Genomic DNA, 19,097 nt, shown 5'->3' on the forward strand with positions numbered 1-19,097 from the left:
TTCTTTGGTGTTCTAAATGAGGGCAGGGTGGCTGTTTTCCCTATAATAACATAAAGGCCTAGCTAAAATGTCCAATTTGAAAGCAACTGTTATGATCTTGTATTTTGTTGTTTTTTTATCATACATCAGCTGTAATTTGTCTCTCTCTGTTTCCCCCCACAGTGGCCTGTGTCATTCTGAAACTCTGGCACAGGGTTTCCCTGAGGGCTGCGACTGCTGGTCCAAGCCTATTGAGACGCAAGGTGATCGTGGGCCCATTACACATCTCTTCCACTCCCCAGGCCTTTCACAGTTGCTTATCGGCTTGGTGAGTTGTGAGAAGTTCCTAAGAAATTCTTTTAAAGGGATGAGAAGATCAGTTGCTGATGGGTGTAGAATAATATTCTACCAAAGAATGCATTGTGGTTCTCTCAACTAAGGTCCTCAAGGACTACAGTCCTTGAGTGTGTAGAATATTTGAATTACCATCTGTTGCACACCTGGGGAAAGGATTAAGTTGGATGAGTTTAACAACAGCACTGAGGATCCCTGATACAAAGCATTTTTCCTTTTAATTGGAACTTAGATTTATTTATCTATTTATTTTAAGTTTCTGTTTTTCTGTGATTTAAATAATCACACATTTTAAAGCTTAAGATATTCCATTCAATTAGCTTTTTTGTATTTCAGGTTTAACCTGAAATGCTCAAACATAGCCTTATAACAATTTCCAAAAAAGATGGGTGGTTTTAAATTCCTAAACCTGGTCTTTGTGACCAGTAAACATACAAAACATGGAATTAAAACCAAAATGCTTTAGATCTGGTGGCTCCTAACCACCTTTGTTTTGGGTTTATACCATGGACCACTTCTGTACTGTAAAGTGTTGTTCACAGCAACTGTTTGAATGTTACACATAAAGGGTATATACTGTACCATACAGTACGTATAATAGAAAATAAAGTCATCACTAACGTTTTATTTTCAAACTCCAAGTGAGTCAAGATTATGCATGCATTTTTTACCTATTTTTTCCAAATGTAATTGTAATTATGACATAACGGGCAGCTGAATGTAAAAGGATAGCATGCTAGGTACTTTTTGGGTTAACCCATCTGACTGAGGAAATGACAGCACTGCCCAAAGATCAGCACTGTCACAAACCCCCTTTCACTTTGGAGGAATGAACCAGGGAGGCAGCTGCAAGGATGCAGCTGGTGTGGAGGCAGGTTGCTTGTGACTACTTTTATCCATGTGCAAGGACAAAACAGAGACACATATTCAGAGCAGAGAGCATATGATATTCATTTTACTTGATAATTTGGTTCCTGCTAAGGTTGGTTGTCTGACTTAAGTAATTGATACATTTCCATTTTGTTAATCACATTACAGAGGTGAATTGACAGAAAGTGACTATTAAAATGCAGTGTGATATTAAAGTTCTAAAAGCCTATTCTGTATGTCCCGATACCATGGAGGATGTTATACTGTATTGTGGGAAGTTCACTTACTTGAAAGCAAGGAATTTAGGAAAAAATGCATGCCTTCTTTGATTTTATTCTATTTGTATTTGTTCAACTTTTAAAAAGCTGTTCCAGTATCAGCTTTGAATGCTGTGCTTGAATTGAATCACAGGAGCTGTATGTTGTGTTCTTTAACATAGAGTAGACAAATACAGTTTCACTGTTGAAACCTGTCTTGTAAATTTAATTTTGCCAAAGATGTTTTTTTTTAACAATAAATAATTTTGAGTTAAGTCATGGACCATGAGTTGGGAAGCACTGCTTTAAATTCTTTGTGCCTGGGGCTTTTTGGGGAAGCTAACTCTGTGGCAATCTATTTATTTTTCCCATATAATTTGTTTGCTGTGTTTTGCTGTGGGCGCGGCTGTAGAAACATTGTTCTTTAAATCAAATCAATATGTTTTCTCAAAATGCAATTAGACATCTATTTTGGAATGAGTCTGTGGATATTTAAAAGGCATGGCTAATTATAAATCTGTCAGTCGTTGTTTTTTGGAATATGCTTTAGTATCACATCTGCCCATCTTGTGTTCAGGAACATAAATGTTTCCCTGCTGGATGAAGTGGATACAGTCTGTTCATTTTAATATACAGTATTTAGGCAATAGACCATGCATGGCCTGCTTGATCCACATCTGGCAATTGTGCTGGTTTCTGCTTTTGGGTTGGAACAGGGAAGAAAATTGATCACGCATATACTGAATACCTGTACTCATTGATTTCCTATCAGAGACACAAAATCCCAAGTTTAGTTTCATTATATGGAAGGAAGAGGACCTCTAATTTATCTGAATTCCTACAGAGTCTTTTACAATTGCCGATAAAAATATCTATTGTGGATTATTTATGTGTAGGTGTAGGAAAATCCTCTTTACTATATGTGAAAAATGTTAAATTAGATTAAGAACAGTTTACATCTTTTAATATGCAATTGTAGTGCTTAGAAGCGACTGATTAAATATTTGATTTTAAGTCTTTATTTTAGGCATTGAAAGGACAGGGTTATGTATTACATAAGATTGGCATAGAAAAGTCCTTCAGCTATTAGAAAGCACTTCAGATTGACCCCAACTGTACTTAAGAAGACAACAGATATTATGTTTTTTTCTAATCACAAAAGAATATGACTGACGTCTATTACATGAAAGGTTATGAAAGCAATAACTTTTACTAAACTTGAAGATCACCTGTACAGTGTCTTGCAAAATAATTGAGACCCTTGCACATTTTATTTTTTTAGAGACTGCAGTCATGGCACTTTGATATAGCAATCGAAATTTCAGTTCAGTTCATTTTATTTTCATAGGCACAAGTGCAAATTTGCATGTATGCTCCAATTCAAAGACATTAAGGAAACACCAAAAACATAAACACAGAACAGTGGCAGCAACAAGAAGTTAAGTAACACACATCTTTGAAAGAAACATCAGTGTGAGCCAGTGGTAGGGGTAGAGTTCAGTAATCTGACATTTTATGGGAAGAAATTCTTCTTTCTCTGAATCTGGAAGTTAGTGCCTTTATGCTCCTATAATGCTTTTCAGAGGGAAAGGGGAAGAAAAATGAGAAACCACATTGGTTCATATCCTTAGAGATACTTCCAGCCTTCCCAAGACAAAAAATGTGTGAAATAGAGGGAAGCTGTACTCCAATGATGGTATGCGCTGACCTGATCACCACCTGTAAGGCCTTCTGGTCAGACAATGTTTGAACAATATGTGTCTGTAAGGTCCCTCAGTGAGGTAGTCAATTTTAAGCAGATTCAAAAATGAAGACCAAGGGGCTTTCAAAAAAACTCATGGATAAAACTGTAAAAAGACGTACATCATAAGTAGAGTATGACAAATTTGAAAAGATCCTTAAAATGTCTAAGAAGTGCAAGGCACCCAAACAAAGCCTACATCAGGCTGACTCTACAAACTTAAAGTTCAAAATTGCGGGAGAAACATGCGTGAGTCTCTACAATATCCTGATCACTCCAGAAACCTGGTCTGTGTGGCAAAGTGAAAAACTTGATCTCAAATCCCACATCAAGTTTTCCATTTATATGATATAGCAAACATGAGGTAAAATCTTATGTGGACAGACAAGACAAAATTGGAGCCTTTTGCTTTAAAGTCAAAGAATTATATTTTATACAGATCCAGCACACTATATCACTCAGTCAAATCTTTCCTACCTGCCAAGTATGGTGGTGGCAGCATTATGTTATACTTCTGCTTCTCATCAGCAGGGACTAGGAAGCTTGTCAAGGCTGATGGTAACATAGAGCAAAGTACTGGCAAATCTTTGAGGAAAACGTGCTTCAGATCTAAAATTGTGACAAACGTTAAACTTTCAGTATGACAATGACCTAAAGTAAAAAGCCAAAGCTACACTTATGCGGTTAGGAATAAGAAAGTGAATGTCATTAAGCTGGCTGCTCAAAGACCTGACTTAAATCCTGTTGTGGATCTACAGAACTGCTGTCCATAAGCTATGCCCAAGCAAGTTGAGAGAGCTTGAGAAAATTTACTAAGAAGAACAGGCAAAAATTGTACCAATCTACATTACAAAATTGCCACAGACTTACCCAAAAAGACTTGCACCTGTAATTGCTGCCAAAGGTGTACTTCTACCTAGTATTGAGTTCTCAGGTCTGAATACTGTGCAATCAACATTTTACAGGTTCTTCCTCTTTTATTTTCTGGCATTTACTGTAATTTATTTACCCTTAGAAGCCTTCAGTCTGAGCATTCAGGTGATTCAGATTCAGGTTTTGAATAAAGTATTGCATGTAAAAGCACGTGTATGCATCATTTTGTAGTTCCACCAAATGGGACACCATAGGATGAGTCTCAATACTTTTTCTAAACATTGTATGGAAATAATATCCTAGGGGGATAGTCAACATGAACTTAGGCGTTTGCAAATTATTGGAAACAAACAATAAAAGTCATAGGCACACTCAGAACAAACAATATGATGTATTTAGATTTTCAGAAGGCTATTGATACAGCTCCTCATACAAAAACAATTGTAGATTCAAAGACAGAAGTTATTCGGGGAAATGCTTCTGTTTGGGTGGAGAACTGATTAAGTGATAGAAATCATAGTACATCTATATATAATACATTTACTACATATAATGCTCAAACTGGGATGATATAATTAGTGGAGCACCACAGGCATTTGCACTACACTGCTCTGATCATTATATTAGCAAACTAGATTCTGGTAAAGTCAGCAAATAAGTGAAGTTTTCAGACAGTATCAAAATAGGAGGATTTCCAAACACTGTAGAAGCAGCAAATTAAACACTAAGATTTTGCTAAAGTTCAAGCAAAGACCTGCAGACTTGCAATTGTTTTCTGTAATACTTTATTTTATATATACATTTTTCTGTTACTTATGTTATTTTTCTCTTAGGGGAAAACAGCTCAATAATACTAGTTTATAAATTTTAAATCTCTATATCTGCCTTAAAAATTAGACTTTAAATACACATATTGGGCCATTTTTACAAAAGGTAATCCGTGCTGACAAATTCTTTATATATTTGCCTTCCACATTACATTAAGTACTATTATGTAAGTCATAAAGAAGTCATAAAGAACTGAAATATGTTGTAATGTCACTTAAAATAAAGCATTGCCATCTTTTCTCAGCGTGTTACTTGCTGTTCACGGTTTGAAACCATCCCTGGAGGATTTCATTTGAAGTCCACCATGAATAGCTTCAGTCCAAATAAACCTCACACCATCTATCAGCTATGTGTCTATCAGCGAAATTAAGAATTATGGCAGAAAAGTCACAAAGTTAAAAAAGTGCAGCTATTTTTTTCCTTTAATCACTGATATACATCATTTCAGAAGTGAAGAGCATTGGTTATACTGATTTGCATCAATTTGCCCACCTTATCCTACTGTTAACCTTGGAAGGCTGTGTCAGTAATTTATTTGGTCTACTCTGGGACGCTCAGCAGCAGATGTTTAAACTCTTCCTCCACGAACCCTAGCTCATGCAATCCAGATGGTCTCTTTCTTGTTTTGCACCTTCCCTTCCCCAAAATTTCAGTGGTTAAACACTTGGAAGTTATGAAGTATACCGTTCCACTTGCTTTTGCCAGAACTGCACAGTGCCCTGTTTGATAGATTTGTGTCCACATGGTGTAATAAAAGGAGCTGAAAGTCTTTCAGTAGGTTTTTATAGAAGAGAAAAAAATTGGCTTTGGGATTGACAGATGTGAATTGCCTCCAGACCTAAACCTGTGTTAGGTTCAGTCCGAGACAGACACATCTTAAATGTCCTTAGGAGGCAATCTTTTTCCTAAAGTTACATGGTTTTAAAAGTTAACAACAGGTTACAGTTTTATGCTTATATAAAGTTCAGCCTTTCACATTTAGTTCTAATATAGGTGAAAATGTGAATAAAACAGCATATATATTCGATTAAATATAGTGGAGTGGGCTGTGGTACCAGCGAGAAAGATAATTAATCAGTGCCTGTACAGCTGTTTCCTGACATTTCTGCAAAATGTTGTGGAAAATTTAATGAAGGCTAGCTAGCTCAGTAATGGTTTCAAGCTTACCCAGTGGAAAATATGACAGTCTTTCCATAGACTTAAGATTAACATGAACCATTTCTTTTCTTTGTATAGGGGGATGTAATCTGTGACTTTTAGTGTTAAATGGAAACATGTACAGTAGGCACCAACAGCTGTAGAGTCTTACAACACATTATCTGAGGATTGTTGCTCTACTGCTCTATTAAATAAACACCCTGACCATATGAAAGTCCTTTTTAATTGTGTTTTTATTTAAGATATTTGCAAATTCTGTTTTTTTTAATTAATATGTCACTGACAGGGGTCCTGTGCTGGTGTAATTTGCTGCTAATTTGACTGCCGGAAGAGTCCGTTTTTTCCTGTTAATTTTTTGTATTTTCTTTTCATCATGAGAAATTTTCTTTAGCTGGGATGGTTATACACACAGGTAAAGTTTGTTGTCTTTTGCAGAGACATGCTTATTTCCTTTATTGTCACAGATAAGAAATTTGCTTTGCAGGCAGATAAAACACATAACACAATACTGTACAGATTACATTTAACACGGCACAAATCCTTTAACAAATAAGAAATACATGCAAAATGAGATTAAGAGTTTGCAGCTCTTTAAATTTAGAAGGAAAAATAAAAAAGTTAAATCATCAATGAGATGGGTACATGCATAAGAAACACTCATGACGGAAAAGAATAAGTAAAATATATCAATCAGTTGTCCAAATTAAGAAGGCTAATAGCAGTGGGAATAAAGGTAGGTAGTCTAAATTGCCACCCTGATGGAAAGAGCTCGAATTCACTGTGCAAGAGGTGGCCATGACAGTCCATGATTATGTTGGGTCTCCTGCACTGTTTGTTTGGTATAAATGTTTGCCAGCTGTAGCTGTTGTGCTCCGATAACTTTGCTGGCTACCTTCACAATCCAGCTCAGTCTGTTTTTATTGTGTGTACTCAGGTTACCAAACCAGGTTGCCACAGCACAGTGAGTGTTGGAACAGATACAGTAAACGTTCTATAGAATAAAAACATCATTTTACTACACACCTTAAAAAGACTTTTTTCATTTTGTTCACGAAATCTAGAACCCATAGGCGAGTGCAGTCTTCCAAAGCTCTTGTACCTAAGGGTGGATTTAGCCTTAACAATTATAGCAAGTAATAAATTCTAAAAGGCGAATTGCTCACCAGCTGCCTAGTGTGAAATAGTGAAGTTTATTTGCATATATCAGAAATTGAATCAGGGAGGATGCTAGTTATATGGTATACTTACTGTAGCCTTTAAAATCCTCTCTCCTGTTTTCTGTGGAATCACTGAAAGACAAGTGGAAAAGTATAAACCTGCTTTCTACCCCTGCTGATAAATATTGAATCGCCAGGAAATTGCTCACAATATTGTCAGTAATAATTTGCCAAGTGTGGTCAAGAAAAATTGCTATGAATTAATTCCTAGCAATTATGGATGGCAAGTATTGCCACAAGACATTTTTTTAAATCTTTTCCTGTCCATCCTGAGAGGCCTGAGAGTTTTTGAGAAAATAAGCAACAAGCAAATAATATATAAAATAGATTTTTACCTGTTTTTGCTCATCTCAACAGAAGTCAAACAGTCTGTACACTATACACTGTTTCAGGGCTCTTTTGCTTTTTATCTGGATGTTTTTAGAGACTACCAAACCATAGTGATTATATTAGTTTCCGACTTCATACTCGTTCAGTTTTCCATTTTCCTGTACCACTGCATGAAAGATATAAGCCTAGTATTAACGTAAAAACAAATGACCTTGTGAGACAGGGTGTTCTGATGCTGAATGTCTACCTTTATACGATGATATGAATGCCCATAAAAAACAATCTGTTAATTTTTAGTTAGCATTTAGGCACTCTGCTGCACAACTCCTCTTGCTCAGAAGGAGAAAAGGACAAGTTTAGTTGCATAACCAAACCTCTCATAAAAACAATTTATCAAAACTCTAACCTTGGATCACATTCATGGTTCTGCCTCCCACACAAGAACTGTCTCCCACTCTCTCTCACACTCACAAAGGCAGCTATGGATGTGAGCATCCGTTCCCCCCACACACATTCTCCCAAATACTAATGTGGACACATCCACTCTCATCACCGTCAGCTGCTAAAAATACTAGTCTCCTAATTTAGTTCCTTCCTTTCGATTATTCAAAATATTGGGCAGTATTTTTCTTCCGGTTTTTAATGATGGAGAGTGTGTCCAGCACACGGGGTGAACTTGCACTGCACATGCATGGTTCCAGTAAAAGGACTTAGGAAATGTAATTAGCAGGAACATTGCTGTTTTTATTATCGACATAAAAGGAGCATGTTGCAGGAATTCTGTGAAAGTAATTTCCCCATATCTGAACGTCATTGTTTCTTCTTTGTGAATCACTGTAAGAATATAAGAACCTAAATATGGTAACAGAGAGGAGGTTAATAAGCCCATCTAGTTTGTTTGTTTTTTCAATCGTTAATTGATCCAAAGATCTCATTCATTTTGAATACTTGGATCAGGTTCTGTCGTATACTTCCACATGTAAAGATTCGGCTCTATCAGTGAAGAACATTCATTTCACTCCCTGCTTGCTTTTCTCTGTGCTGACTTCAGAGCAGTAATATCTATTCTATAATTTGGTGACCAAAACCGTATGCAGTATTTTAAATTGTCTTACTACTATACTGCACAATTTTAACATAAAACCCTTTGATTTTAATTAAAATTCTGCACTTCTGCACAGAGATATATCCTAACATTGTCTTTGTTTTTCCACATTGTATATTGAAGATGAAAGTGACAACATAAGCATAACATGACATACAGTAAGTCTTTCTCATAAGTAACTTCTTCAGACCCAGTGTTTCCTATCTTATATTTGTAGGTTGTTTTTTCTGTTTGCATGCAACACCCTTCATTTGCCCATACTGTGTGTCATTTGCTGGTGTTTACCTACCAGCATTAAATTTGTTCTAAGTTCTTTTGAATTGTTTTTGCAGCTTCTAAAGTGTTTGCTAATACTCCTAGTTTGGTATCATCTGTCATCTTGACTAATTTCTAATAGAATCTTGATCATTGATACAGATCAGTAATGATGATGTGTGATCTACAGGCTACTGCCAAGTTAAAGGAAACGCCAACATAAATTGTCTTAATAGGGCGTTGGGTCTCCATGGGCCGCCAGAAGAACTTTAATGCGTCTTGGCATACAGTATATTCTACAAGTGTCTGGAGCTCTACTGCAGGGATGTGAGACCATTCTTCTACGAGAAATTCCATCTTTCTCTTTGTTGTTGGTGGTGGTAAACTCGGTCTCCGGTGGTGCTTCAGAATGTCCCATAAAACGTTCAACTGGGTTGAGATCTTTTGACTAGAATGGCCATGCCATTTGATTTGCATCGTTTTCATGCTCATCAAACCATTCATTGACCACTCATGCCCACAGGATGAATGTGATCACTCATAAGGCCTTTGTATTTACTGGCATTTACCTTGCACACTTAAGAGGTTGAGTGGACCTAAACCATGCCAGGAAAATGCACCCCACACCATAACAGAGCTGCCAGAACCCTTCACCATGGGAAATACGTTTGAGCCTGTTGGATTTTTTTGGTGTGTGAGACACATGTACCCAGGCCCCTCCGAGAGCTTAGATGAGGCTCGGGCCGTTTCACATTGTGAGGCCTCCTCATTGTTTGGGAAGAGGGGTAAAAAATATTTTAATGTAAACAATGGCGTGTATTTTTTTTAATTCATAGAATGCATTATATAAATAAAAAAACATAATGATTACATAATTGTATGTGTATGACACGCAGTATTTCACGGAGAAAAGCGTAGGAGTATGAAGGCGGGCATTTTGAAACTCCTAAAGAAGGGTGGATTCAGCACTGAAAGGGGGACGTTTCTTCCCAGCCGGGAACTTTAGTCGAGAAACACAGTATATGCTAAAAATTTCAAATTCGACTCAAGTCGAGGAGCACAGCCAAAAGGTTAAAGTGGAGGGGCACCTACCCCCGGGTGCGGTGAAGCCCCCTGTGAGGTGAGGCCTGGGCCAAATGGCCCTGCTTCCTCCCCCTCTTGTAGGGCCTGCCTGTCCTTGTCTGCTTGATGAGAACAGGGTGAAAGATGACTCATCTGACCATATAACTTTTTTCCACTGCGCAGTAGACCACTTACTGTGGACTCTGCACCACTTTTCTAGCAAAAGTGCACTTTAAGGTGTAATAAGGTGTTTATGCACCGCGGCCCAATTATAGCGTCCTTCTCTGTGAACTTCACGACGTGATGAACCTATCTGCTTAGATTGACATTCGTAGTCGATTGATTCAGAGTTTTGCCATGCATCTCAAACCAATGCATGGACATACTGTAACAGTTGAGAAATATGTGCTTTCGTCCACAGTTGCCTCTAGTTGATGATGTGTTTCTGTCAGACTTCCATGCCAACATCATCTTAGCCACTGCTCCCTATAAAACATTAGCAAATTGAGCAGTCTTTGTCAATAAAGCTCCTGCCAGATGTGCCCCAACAATCACCCCACTCTCAAAGTCACTATGAACTCTTGTGCTAGCCATGGTAGCCAAAATAATGGGCAACTGGGCCTGTTCAGCATTTTTATACATGACCCTAAGCATGCAGTTTATAAACATGGGATGTTTATTGCTTATTTAATTTAGGATAAACACTGTGTGGAAGCACATGTTTTCAGATCGTTTCTATCCCTCATTTACTCAACTGTTTCCTTTTTTGTGACAACTACCTGTGGATATGTATTGATATCCCTTTAATATTACTCTTGGCTTCTGGGAAAACTGGTCCTGGCCATGAACTGGAAAAAGTGTTTAGAAAATGGATGGATGGTTATCCTCTATTTCCTGCTCCTAATCCAAGTACGTGCTTTACTTTGAATGCCTCCTGCGTTTGATTTGAGGATTAATGTTTTATGAGGAACTTAAGATTTCTAATCGGGAAGCAGTTTGACACTTCTGGAGATTGACGTAGTTTGTCTGATATGTCCAGTAAATCTTCTTGCAGGAGATATTTGACTCACAAATTTTTTTCAAGTTGTTATGAACTTATAGGGTGAGTTCATTTCATAGTTACGGGTAGTTGTATGATATATACATCTTCGATTCCAGAACAAAAAGCACCAAACAATGGAATGTTTCAGTTTGCGGTTCAGAGAGATCTTTGGTTCCCTCCACTGTGTTGTTTGTGGTAAGGTATCCTTGCACTTAATAGGAAAAATAAAAATGTTACTTTGACACCTTTGATCTGCAAAATGCCTGCCACTGCAGTCTGTACTGTACTGTAGCTGCTTTGTTTCACTGATGAATGTCTTGGAGTGACAGTTGAAAGGGTTAACTAATACCTTATGTGTTGAGGTACTGTCAGTAATTACAGACGTGCAGCAAGTGCACAGTCAAGTAAGCAGGGTCTGTGGGGGTCCTAATGCCCCAGTATAATGATGGGGACACTATACTGCTAAAAGGCGCCGTCCTTCGGATGAGATGTAAAACTGAGGTCCTGACTCTGTGTGGTCCTTAAAAATCCCAGGGCGTTTCTTGAAAAAGAGTAGGGGTGTAACCCCAGGGCGTCCTGGCTAAATTTCCCATTAGCCCTTACCAATCATGGCCTCCTAATAATCCCCATCTATGAAATAGCTTCATCACTCTGTTCTCCTCCCCACTGAGAGCTGATGTGTGGAGAGTGTACTGGCGCACTATGGTTGCTGTCGCATCATCTGCATGGTGGGGGAGGGGAGTTCCCATTACTGTAAAGCGCTTTGAGTGGAGTTTCCAGAAAAGCGGTATACTGTATAAGTGTAAGCGATTATTATTATTATTATATTTAGAAATCAAATAGTTGTGCACTTCAAAAATTATTTTCTAAAGAAGTGGAGATCTCTGTCTTATCTTAAAAACTCAGCAGTTCTTATTATCTGCCAACCCATTGCAGTATAGGATTTGCTACAACAAAGTCTGGTTCTACCTAATGGAAATGATTCATGTTAAATTAAATTATTAAGCAGCATCCTGCATCTAAGTCATCTAAAACTAAGAAAGGCTGCTGGTGAAAAGCATATTCCCTCAAATGTTCTGTTTCTACCCAGGAAAACTAAATCAAGTAGCACACACGGATTCTAAAAAGAAGTTGTTTTTAGTGTTTCTAGTGTGTTATCATTCATGGTTTTATGCTGAAGAATATTCTATATATTTACAGAACAGATTAGGCAATTTAATTATTTGATTGACAGGTCATCTCAATAAATGAAAGAGAATGGATTTAAAGTATTACAAATAATTGTGGAAACACATGAAATGCATACATGAATCACAAATTATGTTTTATTAAAATCTAGACATTTATGTAACTATGTCAGAAGTGTAGAAAAACGTAATACTTCTTACAGTGTATTGGTATTTGACATGGAAACCAAATGTGGTTTGGTTGCTGTTTGAATTTCTCAAAATCCATATCTGTAACGGGAGCCGGCCCAGGCTCCCGTGAAGCGTAGTTCAGGACCCTGTGGAGATGGTATAATCCGGAAGTGAGTGGAGTAGGACAGCGGGGAGGAATCGATGAGGATCAGGGCAGGTTGACAAACAGGGGTGTGATGGTGATGATCTGGTGTATGGGGGGCGTGGCCAAGGCTCACTAGTCCAAGGAGTCCAGGTAGGAAATCCGGGGCGAAGTCCAAAAGTCCAAAACCAGGTGATCCAATCGAGACAAGACAGAGTTAAAAACCGGAACAGGATCCGGTGCAGGGACAGGGAATAAAACCGGGATGACAAGACCAGGCGCTCAGGTGGTCAGGACGCCGTGATGAAGCCTATGCTGTCGGGTCTCTCCTGGACTCGCTGGTTGGTGGGCTTCTGGGCGTCCATCTTCCAAAGCTGAGCCCAGAATGGTGAGAGCGTCTGGCTTAAATAAGGAGGGGTAGGATTGGGGGCAAGTGCACATAACCGGCAATATAAGAAAGAGCCGGAGTGCCCTCAAGAGGAGGAAGTATGATCGTGACAATATGACCTTTTATGGTATGATGTTTACTGTATATTAGGACCTTGTGAAGGGCAAGACATCTAATGCATGTCCCAGGTATGCAAAGAAGACGAATCTCTACCTAGTAAGATGTGTCCCTGAGACAGATCAAAACCTGCCAGTACCTGCTGGCCATCAGTGTATCATTGATTGCTCATAACTATTCCACACCCTTGGCTAAAATGCCACTTTTCACTTGCCTTGATCCACCCTTTTCCTTTGTTTTAACTGTTGTTAACTATTGACAAGCAAGTTAGACTAAAGATCATCTGTAAAGAGCACGTTATTCCAGATTTGGTCTTCTCATCTCTTCATTCTACAGTAAGTGTTCAGACAGCTACAAATTGCTTGAGACCACTTAAAACTGATGTACAGTATACCGTGTAACACTGGTTTTAAACTAACATTATTATTAATGTTACTATGAACAGCTATGTCTTCTGTTGTCATTAGTAAAATTTTTATGTGATATTATGCAGAGAGAATATCCTGAGGTACTTGAAATCAAACCTGGAATATTTGGGTGCCCCTATTGCCAGTGTAATATAATCTCACAAGAATCATGCATTCTGCATCTGGTAAAACACTGGGTGGGAATTTGCTAGACTTTGATTTATTTGTGCTTTAGCAGGATCAGAACATGATAAACCATAGATCTACAGTCCCTACCTAAGTCAGACGTTTTCTTGAAAGAATCTAGCCATCAACATCATGGCTTGGCACTTGTTTCACACTCCTGTAACACTTTGTATAAAGATGTGCCTCCTGTACTCAGTTTTAAGTGCATTTTGCTGTTAACTTCGATGATTGTCATCTAGTTTATGTTGATTCTGGACAAGTTGGCTGGGTTGAATTTGGCAATGCCTTAGAGGATTTTGAATATCTGAAGCAGGTCATCTTGTAGTCTTCACAGATTTTTATTTTTCAGAAGTCATTAAATTTACAACAGTACAATGGGATCACTATACTTTTTATTTTTGCAGGAATGATACTCTTGCATGACAGCCTGTCGTAGTCCACTTGTCAACATCACGGATGTACATTAGTACATTACATTTTTACAGGAGAAGAGATTTTGTCACGTGTCATATGGATTTATTGTTTCCTTATTTATTTCTAGCAGTGAGCATTTGAAAGGCCTTACTTTAACAGGAAAATTGATTTAGAGAATGCATTTCGATTCAATTAACTGTTTATATCATACTGTTATATCTGATGAAGTAGTTATCCTTAGAAGAGTAGAGCTGTAGAAGGTGTTCCAGTACATACTGTAGCTGTGTCAGCGTGCGTAAGCTGCAAAGGAAAACGTAAAAGGTTTATTCCATGCTGAAAAGAGAAGAAAGGAAACACAACGTTTCCTTTGCACACCTGAAGAAGGCTCCACAGCTGAAACCTTGTGATTCCTTTCTTCTCTTTCAGCATGGAATAAACTTTTTACATGTTCCTTTAGAGCTGTTGATGATTGTGTTTGAGGATATGCCTTATGTAAAGCCTTTTTGTTTGCACGTACTACTGTAAGTAATAATAATAATAATAATAATAATAATAATAATAATAATAAAAATTACTTACATTTATATAGCGCTTTTCTGGACACTCCACTCAAAGCTCTTTATAGGTAATGGGGACTCCCCTCCACCACCACCAATGTGCAGCTCCACCTGGATGATGCAATGGCAGCCATAGTGTGCCAGAACGCTCACCACACATCAGCTATCAGTGGGGAGGAGAGCAGAGTAATGAAGCCAATTCATAGATGGGGATTATTAGGAGGCCATGATTGGTAAGGGCCAATTGGAAATTTGGCCAGGATGCCGGGGTTACACCCCTACTCTTTACGAGAATCGCCCTGGGATTTTTAATGACCACAGAGAGTCAGGACCTCGGTTTTACGTCTCATCCGAAGGACGGCGCCTGTTTATAGTATAGTGTCCCCGTCACTATACTGGGGCATTAGGACCCACATGGACCGCAGGGTGAGCGCCCCCTGCTAGCTCCACTAACACTGCTTCCAGCAGCGGTATCGGATCTTTTTTCAATGGCATCTGTCCTCAGTAAACTTGCACCGAGTTAAGCATACTTAGGCACTTCACTATTCATGTCAGTTTTACACATTTTTGTCTCAGGCCTCTATATTAACTTTTGCTAAAAGGAAATGTCCAGATTATGTAAGCAAGCTAAATCCTTTTAAGAGAAATGTAGTGTATATCGTTTATGCACACGCAAATAAAATACCAATGCTAATCCCCTCCAAAAAAGCGACTGCAGAAATTTTAAGACTTTAATCCCTGAATTAGGTAATAGTGTGTATTTTTATTTCAAAAAGGCACTTGTAAGGCTTGCCCTTTAACAAAAACAATGGTGATGTGCGTCATTCTGTGGGACTAATGTAGCCTGTGGCAGAGAGCTTCCCACATCCTTGCAGATCTGCGCTACAAAACACACAGGAGCACAAGCCCATAGCTGTTGTTTAGGAAAGCCTGAGACTAATTTTCAGAAAGTAAATACTATATGTTCAATAATATCCCATCAAGTGTGGTTGGCACACTTAAAAAAAAAAAGTATGTGTTTCGCAGCGGGGGTGTGAGTGCATTTCATCCTTCAGGTCCATCAATCCTAGCAGGCAGGGAGAAGGCAAAGCAAATTACCCTATTAGAATGAATATTCATATGGTTGTAGACCTTACATAATCTGTCTGAGTCATAAAGAAGTCGGGATTTCTGTGAAGACTGTATAAATGTGTTTTTGCTACAAAACGGACATCTTACCTTCTTAAGCCAGTGAGATCCTTTCAGTTGTCATCTCCCTCTTGTCCATTACATGATGACTGAGAGATTAGAGATACAGAATATTTATGTTTAGGAGGTGAAAACCTGATATTTTATAATATATCCAGCAACATTCATAATTTATGTAGTGGCTTTTTTTCATACAAAAGCACATACTGTGATATAATTGTGAAGTGGCAACTTATGTAAGATACGATTGTTAAGTCTGTCATCACACCAGTCAAGCACTGAATAGCCTTTCGGAATTATTGTAGAGCTAGAACCTTTCTCCTTAGTGTACCCGTAGGGCTGGGAGGATTCCTCTTCCTTTTGATCTGGCAGCTGCTCTTGCCAAGGTGCTGTGGCAGGGCTCTCATGTCAGGAGCGATTTGAGAAACCTTAGGGAAGGGCCTTTCGTTTTTCAATCACGCCAACAGCCCTTCACTGAGAATGAGTAGCAGCCAGCAGACAGGTTAATGTAACACGCAGAGATGTTCACAAGTCCAAATAGAAAAATAAAGAGGCAGTGAGCTCGTCTGCAAATGAGTGTGAACTATAGAGTCCTCTGCCAGCTGAATCCCTTTACTTCGGTATTTGATAAACTCATTTTGGTATTTGATGATTACATCACACCAACCGACCTTGTTCCAATCCAGGTGCATAATCTTCTGTTAATTCAATCAATTGTGACAACATTGTTCTGTACCTTCTCATAACATAGGCTCAAAACAAGTCCTTTTCTGTGGGTTCTTTAATGGCTTTTACTTGCCAGAGTTAAACAAGCGTCCGTCTGGTCTCTCAATACCTCAGTACTATGTGAAGGTTTGGGAAGATGAATAGAAATGACTTTTTAAAATGGTTTTCAAGATTCTCATTCTAGACATGGTAGACAAGAGGTGAATAAATTTGAAAATTCTGAAATGAAATCTTCTCATGCTAAATGACATCCAAAATAATAATTCAATTCAAGTTTTTCCTGACACTTTGAATCAAGATATGGTAGTTATACCACTGCACAATCATTTTATAAAAACTAATACAAACTAGAGGAAACTGGAGATCTGAAAATATTGCATTAGAAAGAGGACTAACCATTTTTATGGAAAAGCCCTAGAACAGCATATGAAGAAATAAAAAATAGTATTCTAGTTTTAAAACAAAGAAGTGTCAAGTATACCAAGAGATGATACTCTTAAGTATGTAGTTACAAATCAGAGTTGACAATTTGGCCCATTTAACTCATTTGGTGGTTAGTATCTGATGATCCTACCAAATCCTTCCTCAATTCCTCATTATTTCAACTTGTCCAGTATCTTCAAAGTCCAGTATCTTCTCTCTTCTCCACTTATAATCTGCTGTGGTGGTGGTGGGGGGGGGTGCTGGCACACAATGGCTGTTGTGCATCTTTTTCAGAAGTGAATCAAGTGAGTCCCCTCCTGTACTGCATATAAAGCATTTTGGAATGTTTGGACTATAAAGAACTGGCAAGGAACTGTTATCGTTGTTTTTATTATTAATATTAACAAAAAATGCTACTATAGTAAAACAGTTTTAAAACCAGGTTGCACTTTTTATGATAATCCATTTTTAGGTTAGTGAGCCATGTGACTTCTCTACACTATTTCATTTCATGTCTGTCTAAATTATGTCTGTGTTTACTGGAATACTTAGTTGCCAGAGTCTATTTGGGAAAGTGACAGATATTGTTTTAACTTTTACAAAAAACAAGAAATTGTTTAAGAGATTCTGATAATGCAGATAATGCAAACCTACATATAATTTACATTATAATTAATACCGTATATTTAGGAATAAAAAGCTGCACTGAGGAGAATATGAAGCAAGACATTCTCATAAAATCGCATCACTGTGAGAAAAAAAAGTATTTTTTGACCAGAGAAGCTCAGCCTCATAGCACTGATTGGATGGTTTCCCATCACATTAATGTCTAGACTTTGTCGATCCCAGTTGGACACTAAACCTGGAAACTCAGAAACCAGAAGCCTTTCTGTTAATCTCTAAGCCAACTGGGCACTGGTTAGTTTAGTGGAAAATTTAAATAGCCACAGATGCAAATAGCCCTTGTAATGTTTTCAGTGGTGAAAACTGTACAGGAGCTACCATAAAGCTCAGAGAAAGTCCCTAAAATCAAACTGCACAGTAAAGGACAAACAAAACACCTTGTGAGACACTGATTCCTACTTATCATTTAGGAAATGAAAATGTGTAAGTATTGTATCTTTATCACTTAGGAAATTGAAATTTGTAAGTATAGTATCTGACAAACACTACTGTGTTAAAAAGGTTTATTCCATGCTGAAAAAAAGAAGAAAGAGAACACAACGTTTCGGCCGTGGAGCCTTCTTCAGGTGTGAAGAAGGCTCCACGGCCGAAACGTTGTGTTCTCTTTCTTCTTTTTTTCAGCATGGAATAAACCTATTACTTGTTCCTTTGCAGCCTACGCATGCTGACGCAGCTACCCACCTGAACTACTACTGTGTTAAATATGTGAACCTTTAATAGGTGCTATTGAACATAGAATTAATCTTCAATATTATATTTGTTTCCTATTTTATACCCATTAAAATATAAAAAACTTCTATGATACATTATCACTGCTGTCTGAAAGCTCTGCTTGTATTTATTGTACTTTTCACTTTTTTTAATTCTTATTTTCTTGCCTCTAATAATGGCTTGCATTTTGCATTAAAATGATAAAATGATGTGCACACCTGTGTCCACAATGATAGAATCATTCAACAGGACAAGCAGCCTTCTGATAATGGAGAGAGTGTTGTGGCCACCCACAGCCTATATCAGCGGCACAGGGCACAGGCAAGCGATTCATTACCAAACAGGCTAGATGGGCTGAACAGTCTTCTATCAGCTATAACCTTTCTTATGATAAGTAGAAGTAAACAGCCAGAAAGCCTATGAGACTGAGAGAAAACTGGAGCATGGACTCCAAAGGATTCTAATGTCTCCCTTTATTTTCATCTGGACAGTAAGCAATATAGGCTTAGCATTGACAGGGTAACGTGTGAATTACTACTTCAGTCCTGAAGCTACTTACTGTAACTTGAAGGTCTCCTTCATACTCAGCAAACACGGTCTTGGTGACCATATCCTCAGTGGTAGAACTGGTGGACAAAAATGTTATCACCTGGAATATCTCAGCTGCTGCTTCGTGGTGCACAAAAACTGCAACAGAATGAAAATTCCAATCATCTTGAAATCCA

General features: G+C 38.1%; 1 protein-coding gene across 5 annotated transcripts in view; it reads left to right on the forward strand.

Moving 5' to 3' along the window:
- The window catches only part of hivep2a (HIVEP zinc finger 2a), a 111,142-nt gene that overhangs the window by 63,170 nt on the left and 28,875 nt on the right, over window positions 1-19,097 (forward strand). For all 5 annotated transcript variants that reach the window (XR_011191646.1, XR_011191647.1, XR_011191648.1 and 2 more), the window contains one exon: window positions 163-307. The gene's annotated coding sequence lies outside the window, so the exon portion shown is untranslated. The remainder of the gene's footprint in view (window positions 1-162; window positions 308-19,097) is intronic.

This window comes from Lepisosteus oculatus, chromosome 2 (genome assembly GCF_040954835.1).
Source record: "Lepisosteus oculatus isolate fLepOcu1 chromosome 2, fLepOcu1.hap2, whole genome shotgun sequence".
Classification (NCBI taxonomy): domain Eukaryota; kingdom Metazoa; phylum Chordata; class Actinopteri; order Semionotiformes; family Lepisosteidae; genus Lepisosteus; species Lepisosteus oculatus.